This window comes from Hippoglossus hippoglossus, chromosome 10 (assembly GCF_009819705.1).
Source record: "Hippoglossus hippoglossus isolate fHipHip1 chromosome 10, fHipHip1.pri, whole genome shotgun sequence".
Taxonomy (NCBI): domain Eukaryota; kingdom Metazoa; phylum Chordata; class Actinopteri; order Pleuronectiformes; family Pleuronectidae; genus Hippoglossus; species Hippoglossus hippoglossus.
Window position 1 is genome coordinate 7,558,782 of NC_047160.1, and position 12,438 is coordinate 7,571,219.

Genomic DNA, 12,438 nt, shown 5'->3' on the forward strand with positions numbered 1-12,438 from the left:
GCCCTGCTTCGCTGTCTAATGTTGATCCCATCTGTAATTGCTGTGAGCTGAATGCTTAAAATGCACACTGCCATCAGCATACTGTTTTCAATTTAGCTCAGTGATGAAAGCCAATGACCAAATTTTGGGGGTTTCAAGCGTTTACTGCATCAACAGAAAAATGTCCAGAACATTAAGGCAAGGGGTGGTGCCATGCAGGAGGCGGGACATAACGTACAAAGTCACATGTTTTTGTTTACAGCACATCAACACCGGTGTCGGCTCTTATCACTAAAAGCTCTTGAATCTTGTTGTCTTTCCAAGTAGACATCTTTGTCTTTTACAATTTCTTACTGCGATATTTGCATTTTTCTTTTCCAGTTTTCTTCTGTTGCATGTTAGAAATGTCTTCAAAATGCCCACTCATTTGCTGTGAATGTTCCGGACATTTTCCTGCTGTATTCTCAAATGGTCTCACTTGGATATTTTGCTTCCCGGGCTAGCAGGTAAAATTCAGGAAAATGGGTAACTGACCCAGATATTTGCGTTCTCACATAACAGCCTCTTTGGAGAATTTCAGGAAAATGTCTGGAGTAGCGCATGTCTGAAAGCAGCTTATAGTTGTGATGAACGATCAGAGAATTACTACTCTTAGCTCCACAGAGCTTTGTAGCTGCTTTCAGCTCATTGTTTTGGTTTTCTAACCCTCAATTCTTGGTTCTCTGTCACTGTTCTCATGTATCCCTTATTCAGCCAAAGCAGGCAGCTGTATTCAAAAATGAAAGCGAAAAGAAGAAGGAAGCTACCTGCCCACGTCCGAACACCACATAAAGTTAACGACTAACTGGAGAACACAGTTTACAGAACATAGCGTTTAGGAGCTTAAGAGCCAGATAATTCCCTTTAGAGCTGGTGTAGACAAATAAATAAAATAGAGTGGATATTGGATTCATCAGGTGGCAAGAGACATGACTCCAAATGCATGCTAATGTTGCCACAGACTATATAAAGACCGACGATGTGTCTCCACTTCCTCTCTTCTGTCTCAGCTGTCAATCATGATGTTTCACCTCGTTTTTATAGCGGCAAATAACTAACTAGAAAAGCACTCAGTGGAGCGCATACCTCCCCCAAGGCCCAACAGTCCCCTTACGAAAACACATTTGAATTCCTTTTTTTTAACCAAATAACACACTCATAAACTTAAGTCCCCTAAACATGGCTCCTTTTTAAAAATAATCTCTAAATTAATCTCTGAGAAATCAATGAAAATGTTACAAATATTGAATGGGTTCTTTCCTGAACCCTAATCTGTCCAATAGATTTTGTGTAATCCTGCCAACTAACAAACAATAATGTTGACAAACGTAAACATAACCTCCTTGGCGGTGGTAATTCAAACAGAACTTACTGGTAAAAGGAGCATTTGAACAAACATCAGTGTGATAAAAACTACCTATAATAACAGACACCAACTTTGAGACAAACGTGTTTGACTTTTTGGTTTGGTCCATTTCCCATTCATTAACATGGAGGATGCGTGATTTATGACCAATACTGCAGCCAGCCACCAGGGGGTAGTCAAAATGCTTTGGCTTCACTTTTGGGGACCTGTAATGATGTGAATCTTTGTATAGAGACTATGGTGTGAATGTCTATACTTACAAGCTACCTCCCCCATCTTACGTCTTTCAACAATGTTTCTGAGTTCCCAAATCTCAGCAGTTAACTTAACTGTAGGAGTGATGACTAAAACTAAAAAAGAATCAAACTTACCCTTTAGTTTTTAATAGTGATGTCGAAACAGGTTCTCAAATGAGAAATTCAAAGTTAAAACAAAATGCTTTTATAGTTTAATTTATCTAGACAACTAATGTGCATTCAGAACATTTATTTAAAGGGGACATAGCATGCCCATTTTACCACAAGTTGATATGGTTCCTTGGGGTCTTAATGAAATGTCTGTAACATACTTTGGTCAAAATACCACAAGGATCATATAAAACAGCACCCTTTTTACCCTGTATAAAACAGCCCTCCACAGAGTGACCTGTTTTGAGTGCCTGTTCCTTTAAATGCTAATGAGCCAGCTCCCCCCTCCCCCCTCTCCCCCCATGATTTTAAACGATATAAATTACATATTTTATATGATATAAATTATCAAATATGCATCCCATACTTTGTATTCCCCTTGTTGTCCTGGAGTTTTAATTTTCCCAATCACATAATTAAATGTCCCCCTCTGCCCATCCACTACAAGCACACAAGCAGACAGACAGAGAGAGAAAGAGAGGGGGGGGGCTATGAAGACCATCATTTACCCCCGAACCCCGACATTCAACGGGTACAACAACAAGCGGAGAAAGCAGAATCGCGGGCTGACCTTATATATACAGTCTATGGGGCTGACCAGCGGAGAAATGCTCGTCCCGTGTGAACAGCCAGGCGGCTGCGCGCTTGAGAACGGCGCTACGCTGCCTCGCAGCGGCGCTTACGCGTCCGGTGTACCCCGGCGTAACTACTGTACCCCGGCGTAACTACTGTAACCCGGCGTAACTACTGTACCCCGGCGTAACTACTGTAACCCGGCATACAGTAGAGCTGAACACTGCGGAAGTCTTCCACACAGCTGGCAGTGTGGAAGACCGCTGCGAGGCAGCGCAGCGCCGTTCTCAAGCGCGCAGCCGCCTGGCTGTTCACACGGGACGAGCATTTCTCCGCTGGTCAGCCCCATAGACTGTATATATAAGGTCAGCCCGCGATTCTGCTTTCTCCGCTTGTTGTTGTACCCGTTGAATGTCGGGGTTCGGGGGTTACAGTAGCGCTGAACACTGCGGAAGTCTTCCACACTGCTGGCTGTGTGGCGCTGACACAAATTCCAGCTCACGCATGGGAGAGCGAGCGGTCGCTCCCGAGCAGCTGCTGCAGCCTCCCAGTCCCAACGATCCATGTAGGGAGACTTCCAGTTCCTTGTTACGACACAATACCCAGGAAGCGCAATCGAGTCGCTCAAGCATGACGTTTCTGACTTAGAGGAACTATAACAAAACGCGCGAGTGTTTTTTCCCCAGAGTTTTTGGGTTGGTAGACATGCCAGATACCCACATTAACCTGTAGAAGCACTAACAAAGTGGAATTTGCATGCTATGTCCCCTTTAAAAATTACTTGCTGCATTTTACACTGTCTCTAATTAATCTCAGAGTTCCAGTGAAACTAAACTTGCACTGTACGACTGATGGCATATTTTGAAAGCTAAGTCGAGGCTGATGTCCAGGTCACAGTCTTAGAAAGATCAAACTTACGACTTTTCAGCCCCGACTATTTTTCTTAATAAATGAAGGAAATGTTTTTTCTCTGCACCTAATCCCCACATGCACTCTGAGCTGCTGCGCCTGTGTCGAGTCTGCAGACGAGCTGTTTAGATGAGCGGGCCAAGAGAAGAAGTAAGAGGGTGGGAATGAATGAGGGACTCCATGGGAGAGACAGGCAGAGGAATGACAGGAGGCACTTTCCACAGTATGAGTCATGGAAAGCACCTCAGCACGTTGACAGACCGAGCAGCGTTTCGGACGACACAGCTTGCCCAACAGTCCCACCCGCTTTCCCTGACTCATTACTCAACTCTTATTGAATATGAAATGTAAGGAGCCACGCTTTCTCATTCTTCTCTTCTGGGGTTTTTTTCCGGATCCTGTAGTCTTCCTGTATCTGTCCGCGGTCGAGTATGTCACGCAACAGGAGCCCAGCCTCAGACAGTTAATGCAGACAAGATTAATTTCCTGATGTTAATTCCAGTTGGAACAGAACACACAGAGGGAAAAAGTAGCTCTCCAGTCATGTATTAAACTGGGCGTGTGTCCACTCCACCTTCCCGACTAAGCCCATAAGGCTATTTCCAGATTTCTGTAGTTTGGACTGAACTTGGATGGGGGTTGTTGGCAGGGACATCGTTCCTCTGGTAGATAATCTTTTAAAGCTAATGAAAACTCTTCTGCATACATATAAGATAGCAGATTAGAAAACTGCAGTCAGTTCTTCTCCTGGAAGAACAAAACATTTCTGTCTTGTTTAGTCAGACATTCTCAATTCAGATCTAGGCAGCGCATGAAGGCACAGGGTTAACTCCCCCCCCTAGTATTAAATATATCTGGTATGACAACAATCTTCAATCTTTTTTTGAGGCTAACCAAATGAAAATCTTGACTTATGTCTGTGAATGTGCCTGATTGTCTGCATGGGGTTTAATAGTTTAAAAACGTCCCATTCCTGAACAGGCCGCTGGTCACTAAATCTGATTACATCCCACAGACAATCTCTTTTTGTTTGCTGCCTGTCTGCTTTAAACGATATCGCCGTGGTTCCCAGAGTCATGTGTTGCTAAGAAAACCTCTATTTTCACATCAGCAGACTATCTGTGCATATCCCATGATCACACCTAGTGGGAGCCATGGGTGGGATGTAACAAATGCATTTACTTTGTTACTTCAAGTATCTGTACTTTTCTAAAGTAGATTTATTTTTCATGTAGGTTTAACTTTTGTTCCACTTAATATCTGTACTTTCTACCCCATTACATTTTTTCAAAGGATAGCATTACATGCTCACGTTGTATTTCTATATTTTTTCAGGTTATGAATAATGAGAGAGGAATTGGTCCACTGATCCAACCAGCAGACAGGTAACATTAGGGACCACTTCTTCAAACGTAAAAAAAACAACAGAAGAAAAACATACTGCTCCTGTGGTTTCATCCAAGTGTCTGTAAGCCCCGACATTCAAATTTGACTTGAAGCAGTGTTATTTACACCATGTTTTTAGCCTAAATGTCAGTGATGCCAGCCGAAGTAGTGGTGCTACTCCGCCCCCCGCGCATACCCTTGGGCGAGAGCTTGTGTGTGGTGTGTGCGGTGTGTGTATGTGCAAACGTGAACGCGGCTCCAGAGGATATCAGAGGAAATGATGCCCCAGTTACTTCAATTGTATTGGATTTGGCTGCAACACTGGTTACCCCTGAAACACCAAAAGTGTTTTGTGGACTCAAACACTACGCCCACCCCTCCATCGGCATAGTGGTGAGTAGATAATGAGTGAATTTTCATTTTTCGGTGAACTATCCCTTCAAGTCAAATGTTTGTGTACCTCCTCCACTATTCGCAGGAGGCCATGGATGCTCATTTGGGTGGGCAGATAATGAAATGTGGCTACAGCCAGCTGTTCAACTGCTGGCTAGTATATCCTGTAGTTAATAGAGTGCTAGACAATAGCAAACTGGGGGCAAAGATGGAGAAGTTAAAAAAAAAAGGAAGAGGAAACGAACTACCACATACTGCAAAGGTATGTAGGGTGAGATGTGAGCAGATGATAAAGTCAGGGAGTGTGAACACTTTGACAGGACGAACAGAGACTACACGCTGCTGTGCACCCCCCCCCCAAAAAAAAAATCACACACACAAACACCCCCATCCCACCAGAGCGCTGCAGTGCCAAACAAAAGGCTGAGGGGGAACAGAGGAGATCTCTGACCCTCACAAGGAGACCCTCTGATGACCTAGCAGAGACAGGAAACAGGAAGTGTGACCCCTGACCTCTTTTTTTGGGAGGGGGGATTCTGTTACACAGCAACACGTGACTGTGCCCAGTGACAACAAATCCAGGATGTGCGGATCAGCTCAGAGACTTCGGCAGGAAGACTCAGCTGTTTGTGTCTCTGCTCGCCAACAGTAATCAACAAAAAGGAAAAGAGTCAGCATCTTCATTTTAGAAAGAGAGAATAAAAAATAAAAAAAACTCACAGGTGAAAACAGTGAGTGAAGTGGTTGCTGGACATCGTGAGCAGGTTGGCTTGTACAGAAGGGTTTTTATATGCAGGCTGTGTGATAATTACACCCAAGTGGGGTGGTGGAGGTGTGGGAGTGAAGGGGTGGTGGGGATAAAGAGAGGTACCCCGACCCTGGCCTCAGGGTTGAAGGTGAGGGGATGGGGAGGAGGAAGAGGCGACAAGGAGGCAGGGAGAGGTGGAGGTATTGAGGTACGAAGGAATGGGTGGCAGTGGTGGAAAGAGATGGTTGGGCCTCATTAGCAGGCAGACTAATTGGGAGGAAAAAAGACCCTCACATGCTCCGTCTGACCTCCCAGCCAGCGGGATAGAAAGTCAGGGTGGGAGTGGGGTGTGTGAGAATGTGTGTGTGTGTGTGTGTGTGTGTGTGTGTGTGTGTGTGTGTGTGTGTGTGTGTGTGTGTGTCTGGAGATGAGGGGCGGGGGGTCGGTATCTCGTAGTTGGATTCCTAAAGTCAAGGAAGCATAACTCTTCAAATCCTAAACTTACCATGTAGTCAGAAGTCTCCAGAAAATGAAAGGATAACATGCGTGTGCGGTGCTGTTGCAGAGGATAAACCACCTCTGCCTGCACAAAAACGCCCTGCAGCCCCTCAGAGGTTTACACCAGGTGTCACACTTCATTTAAAGAACCCTCATGGCTTATCCCCCCGCTCAAAAATACAGCGCCATAACAGCCCCCTTTTCCTCTTTCACTTCCAGAGCAGTTGTAACACCGCACACATTAAAGAAAAAAAATAAAAGAGGAGGGCGAGAGGACGAAGGCCCTGAGGGGGTATATTAAATAACCCCTCAGTAAATAACATCAAACAGAAGTCAGCCTCTTTGACTGGAGTGAGCATAATGGCTAGGTTAGCAAGTGTAAGTTTACAAAACAGCAGGTCTAGTCTGACGCCCATGGTGTCTATTAGTTTGATTGTAAGCACACCCTGTAGGAGAGAGCCAACACATGCTGGCCTTGTCGTGACGCAGCTTCCATCTTTATCTCTGCTGCGATTATAATAAATACATTGCATTGCATCTACTCGTGAATTTCAAAGAGGCTATTTGAAGTGTTGCTTTAATTCACAGCCACTCAAATGTGTGTATCACAGCTGCATATGAGCAGGAAATGTATCTGCTGTAGCTGGGTTCCTAACTATGTGTGTACAAGATTAACTGCTGCAAGTGGGCACAGTGAAAAACTCTCCGTGCCTAAGTGTGTGTGTGTGTGTGTGTGTGAGAGTTATACATTAGCAAGTGTGTTCTGTGAGAGCCTGCACGAGGTGTCGAGTGCACGCTGCCCAGGCTCTGGTGGCTCGCAGGAAGTGAGACTGCGTGATGGAATTTGCACCGCTTGGGATCTGGTTTATTTTCCACCTTGGATTTCTTGTCCTGTACCTGCAGGATTTTCCCAGGTTCTGGCTTCAATTAGGCTGGGAAGCTTGGAGGAGAGGGAGGGGATCCAGGGGGAGGTTTAGGGAGAGGGGGAAGAAAAAGGGGGGAGGTGGGAAGAGCGACAGAACTGGAGTCTGTCACACACAACTCAGCACAGCTGGATGAATGGAGAGAAAGGAAGTGAAGAGGGAGAGATAGAGAGTGATGGAGGTGAAAGACAAAGCATTTAAAAAAGATGCTATAATATAAACGCTTTGGTGTTCATAATGAAGAGGTTTTTTATTCTTTACATGACAAAGCAAATGTAATGGTCTAAGATGAAATAATTGTGTTTTGCCAAAAGGGATTTCATAATAATCATCAACAAAGTTTATATTCATGGTGTTCCATCTCTCCAAAGACATGTCACATAGCCAGAAAGAGAAGTCGTCAGAACGATCCCAGGAGGTCTGACCCTGCAAATGGCAAACTCGTCCGACAAATGAGTGGGAAACGCTCTGTAATCAAAGACCAATCACATAATTGGTCTATTTTGCCACTAGCTCAACCATCTCCTGTGAGATTAGTTGTTCAGAGGAGAAACCCAATACTCTGGGAAGTTAAACAGATGTTCAGAAAAAAACAAACTCATCTCTCTCCAGAGCAAGAACACATCATCAAAATTATAAGCTCTAATTTAAGAGCGAACTCCAGATAAGTCTCTCCATGTGGGAAGTCGCATGGCCAGTTCTCCCATTAGCTGCTTCAGACCTGCACTGAACTAATTTCCAGACATTCTGCGGAGAAGCTGTATGTGAGAACTCAAATGTTCGAGTGGGATTCACCACAAGTGAGAGGGCGTGTTTATGACGCCTCTAACAAAGGACAGAGGCAAAAATGAAAACAAAAAACTAAATCAATGCAAACATCTCAGGATGAAAAAGTGTTGCCATACCGATGAAGATGTAAAGAGAGTTGTTGTTGATAAGGGCCGACGCCGGTGTTGATGTGCTGTAAACAAAAACATGCGAGCATAATGTTTACATCACGTCCTGCTGCCTCTTTATGCTGCACCACCCCTCGCCTCCCCGCGCTCCAGAGATTTTCCTGTTGTGAACGCGTCTGACCAGAGAACCTCAGAGAAACTCCGGAAAATGTCCGGACCCCATTGAGTAATATTCCTGGGGGGTCATTTTGGAAAACAGCTAAAATGACAGCATTACAGAGTCATATTTACTCATGAGACTCATCAGATTGGCCTCCTTGGAACATCACCAACTCTGCCACAGCCACAGGCAAGGCGAGTGTGCGGAGGTGCACACTTTAACCGCACTGCATATACAAGGCCCAACGCGCAGACAGGACCTCACACAGGAACATGTTACCCTGCAGTGTAAGCATGCACATGCCCGTGGCTCCTCACAGTCGTACACTGTTTAAAGATTCCAAGTCAAGAAGCAATAACCAAAGGAGAAAGTCATTTCTCTTCATCCATTTATAGTGCACGACTCACTTTAAACTTGGCCACGGCTAAGTCATGACATCAGCCGCTTTAGGCGTGAGAAAGCGCTATTTTATGAGCTGAGGCCACCGCTTCGAAGATATTTTTTTTTCCCTTTTGGTGTTTAGCTTAGCTGCAACACAGAGGCACAAAGGCGAATGGTCTCCCTGCCAGACTGTCTCTGTATCTGCTGATACTCTGATCAAAACTGACAACGTGAGAAATGACACATTTCCGCTGCATAGCTGAATCGTCACAGAGCACTTAAAGAGGGGAGAAGTGAAACATCAGGGGGATTAAAGTTGGAAGGAAGTGGATTCTTTGGTGGGGTCCCGTTTTTCCCCCTCACTGCTGGAGAGTGTAGCCCCTATATTTTATGACACAGTCTCACGTATACCGTGGGCTGGGACGGATTCGTGGTTTGAAAGTGGGTCAGTTCAAGCTGGAGGAACCATTGATCGTATTCAGTGTTCACAAGAGGGAAACAATGTTCATTCAGATGGAAAATGTGTGCAGGATAAAAGAGCCTAATAGGACTTGTAAAAAGCAGTACGTGAGCAGAGCTGAATGTATGTAGACGACAACACTCTATGCGTTCATCAGCTCTAAACATGCTGTCTGAGATGCTGCAGGCACACAGGCGACAGCGAGGGACTGAAATAATCAGCATGGCACCATGCTGGTTGACTTCCAGGAACATTACTATCGCATTGTTGGACCATCCGCATACACTATGCATACAAACAAGGCAGATGAAAGTAATTATCTCTGAGCTGTGGCCTATTTTCTCGTATGAGATGGTTAATTGGTCCATTTGCTTTGAGCCGTTGCAACATCATCCAGAGCCGGTGGCCTTTCAACTGGCGGGGAGGCGGAGACCTTGTAAAACTGCTTTTAACTAAACAACATCACTTTCTCCAGTGCCTTTAGAGGCTGTTTACAACACGCAGGCTCAGAGAAGCGTGGACCATGAAATGCTGTGTACGGTCTATAAACGTTCAGCAGCATTATTAAGCTCAGTTCTGTCTCTTTGGTGATATGTGACATCAGCCTTCTGTTCACTGGCAGATTCCACGCTTTGTTGACAATGGATTTACCATCAGCTTTGAAGTATCTCAACAACTATTGGACGGATTTTCATGAAATTATGTGCAGACATGCACGGTCCCCTGAGGATGAAACCACATTACTGATGATTCCCTCAGTTTTTATCTGGCACCAGCAGCAGGTCAAAACTTTGACTTATCCTGTGATTTTTTTGAATCTACTCGATGAAATGGCACACAAATCAATGGTTCCTTTTCTCTAGTGCCCCCATAAGGTCAATCTCTTCTCACGAATTAACCTCTGGGGGCAACAACCAATACTTTGGAGCTTCCAGTGTAGACGGTATATATCTGGGACACTGTTCACAGTCCAACACAGACCAACTTTCTTTTATCACACAAGTTGAGCGTTTCTCCTCACAAAACCCAAACAGTAATACCTTTTGTAAGTAGAGACGGGATTTTGGCTTATCTCTATCAACAGATATCTACATATGAATGCAGATAGATTAAAAAGCTGATAGCGGAGGCATTTCAGTCAATGTGTTCCTCCCCTTTTACTCTCCACAGTCTGGCAAACAAAGCCTGCGTTTAAATAAACACTACCTAAGCACAGCAATACAGAGCTGCTAGCGTAGCTGTAGACTCTTCCTGTGCCCATTCCCACTATATAACAGACGCTGTAGTTTACACAGAGAGCAGTAAATTAAGATTTCAGACACTCATCATCAGCAGTTTGTGTCTACACTGACAGCTGTGGAGTGTTGCATCTAAAAATGTGATATTGCATTGCAGAAGGTAGTGTACATGTCACAGACACTTCATTTTTGAAGGCAGTAAATGGTGGACCAATTGACACATTCGGATTTTGAACACATTTCAATTCCAGAGGAAGACCGGGTCGTCCACTAACCAGAAGGTAGTTGATTCGATTCCCTGCTCCTCCACATTGTGTGCTGAAGTGCGCTTGGGCATGATACTGAACCCAAAATTGACGTCTGTGGCAGAGTGTGTGAGTGATGTGTGATATAGAAATAGTTACACTGTAAAGTGCAAAATAAAATGCCATATAAAACAAGGGATCATTTGTCAGATACCATTTACACTTGAATAAAATGGCGGACAATAAATACAATATTAAGTGATTGAGGACATACTCTCATTCATGAACATTAAATTAGCTTCTAACATGTTTGCAAACTTCAGAAATAGACTATTCAGTGGATTAAACATAACAAGAAATGATACACACACACACACTGTAAGTAAAGGCCTCACACTCTGGCTAGAAAAACGGAATATTTGAAACTTTACAAAGGGTGAATTTCATTGCAGGATTATTGTATTATGTTGCATCATGTTGAAAGGCGTTCCTGTTATTTTGTGCATCCCACTATAGTGATGATTTGTGGTAAAAATATTATTGTCATCTGATTCCTGCACAAATAAAAAAAAGAGGTATGGCTATGAGTCATACACAGTTTTACTGCACATGAAATATGTAATCAAGCGCAGCCAGTCTTTTGTCAGATGTTAATCCAGCCCATTGAAGTCGAGATCTGAAGGGAAGTTGGAGGTCAAGCAGGAATGTGCTCCACTCCGCTGTATGGTCATCAGATATGGGATTAAAAGCTCCCATGAGAATAGTCAACCTGCATAAATATCAGGCGTTTATGTAAACAATATTAAAGAGCCATAAATGTCCACATGTATGCGCCACGTCATCAGTGCAACGTTAGGGCCAGTGAGAAATGAGTATCAGGTTTCTGGGAGCATCTGAATTGACTGTTGCCATGATTCCAAGGGATTGTGTGATTTGTCTGAAACGCAGCGAGCTCAGGCGTCTCACCAAACTGCATTTTCTTGCAAATTCTCATCAGGAGCTGATCAGGATCGTGATGGCGAACAGTGTGAGTTGCATCCGCTCTGCTTCTAATCATATGAGAACAAATGTTTGTGCCTGTCAGAGCAGGACGTTTTGAAAAGCTTGTTGCATTAAGGTTAGGGTTAGTGTTTGGTCTATTATAATCTTTTTAATTTAAGGGTTAGGGGTTAGGGTTGTAACTGCAGACACATACAGTCTGCCATTTGAAGAGGGTGAGGTGGTGGTTGAGGAAACACCTAACGATCCTGCTGTTCTCACTTAGAGTGCGACCATAGCGAGCATGAGGTAATACAGCCAAAGTAATGGGAAAATTGGAGCGTCTCAACCCACAAGCCCTTCGTATTTTTTTCTCGAGGGTCTCAGGCTGTCAGAGACGGGGAGTGGAAGAAGGTCCGCGGCTGCTCTTTAGATCTCCCAGGTTGTTTAAACAGCAGAGGAGGTTTGTAATCCACAGAGACAGGCCTGCAGCACTCAGAAGCTCCCGCACAAAGACCAACACACGCAAAACACACTGCACCGCTAGAAGACACTATGCGTATATGTGTGTGTGTGTATGGGGCTGGGGGGTTATAGGTGGTCTACAGCAATCTGACATGTTGACAGCTACAAGTGCAACCACCAGCAACCAGGAACTACAAACAGATCTGTGGGCTGATACTTCTACCTACCCAGGCTGACTTTGAGCCTCTGTGTGAGCATCTCAGCCCACTCCAAAAAGGTGGTTTCCATGGTGATGGCAGCAGTAAAAAATAGGGGGGGTCTTTGGCCTTGACGACAGGTGGGGGGTCGAGGGGGCTACTGTGGATGGACGACATCATTCCTGACCACAACAACT

General features: G+C 44.5%; 1 protein-coding gene across 1 annotated transcript in view; it reads right to left on the reverse strand.

Annotated features, from left to right (window-relative positions):
* gpc3 (glypican 3) overlaps positions 1 to 12,438 on the reverse strand; it is a 115,475-nt gene that overhangs the window by 19,875 nt on the left and 83,162 nt on the right. The gene's annotated exons all lie outside the window — the stretch shown is intronic.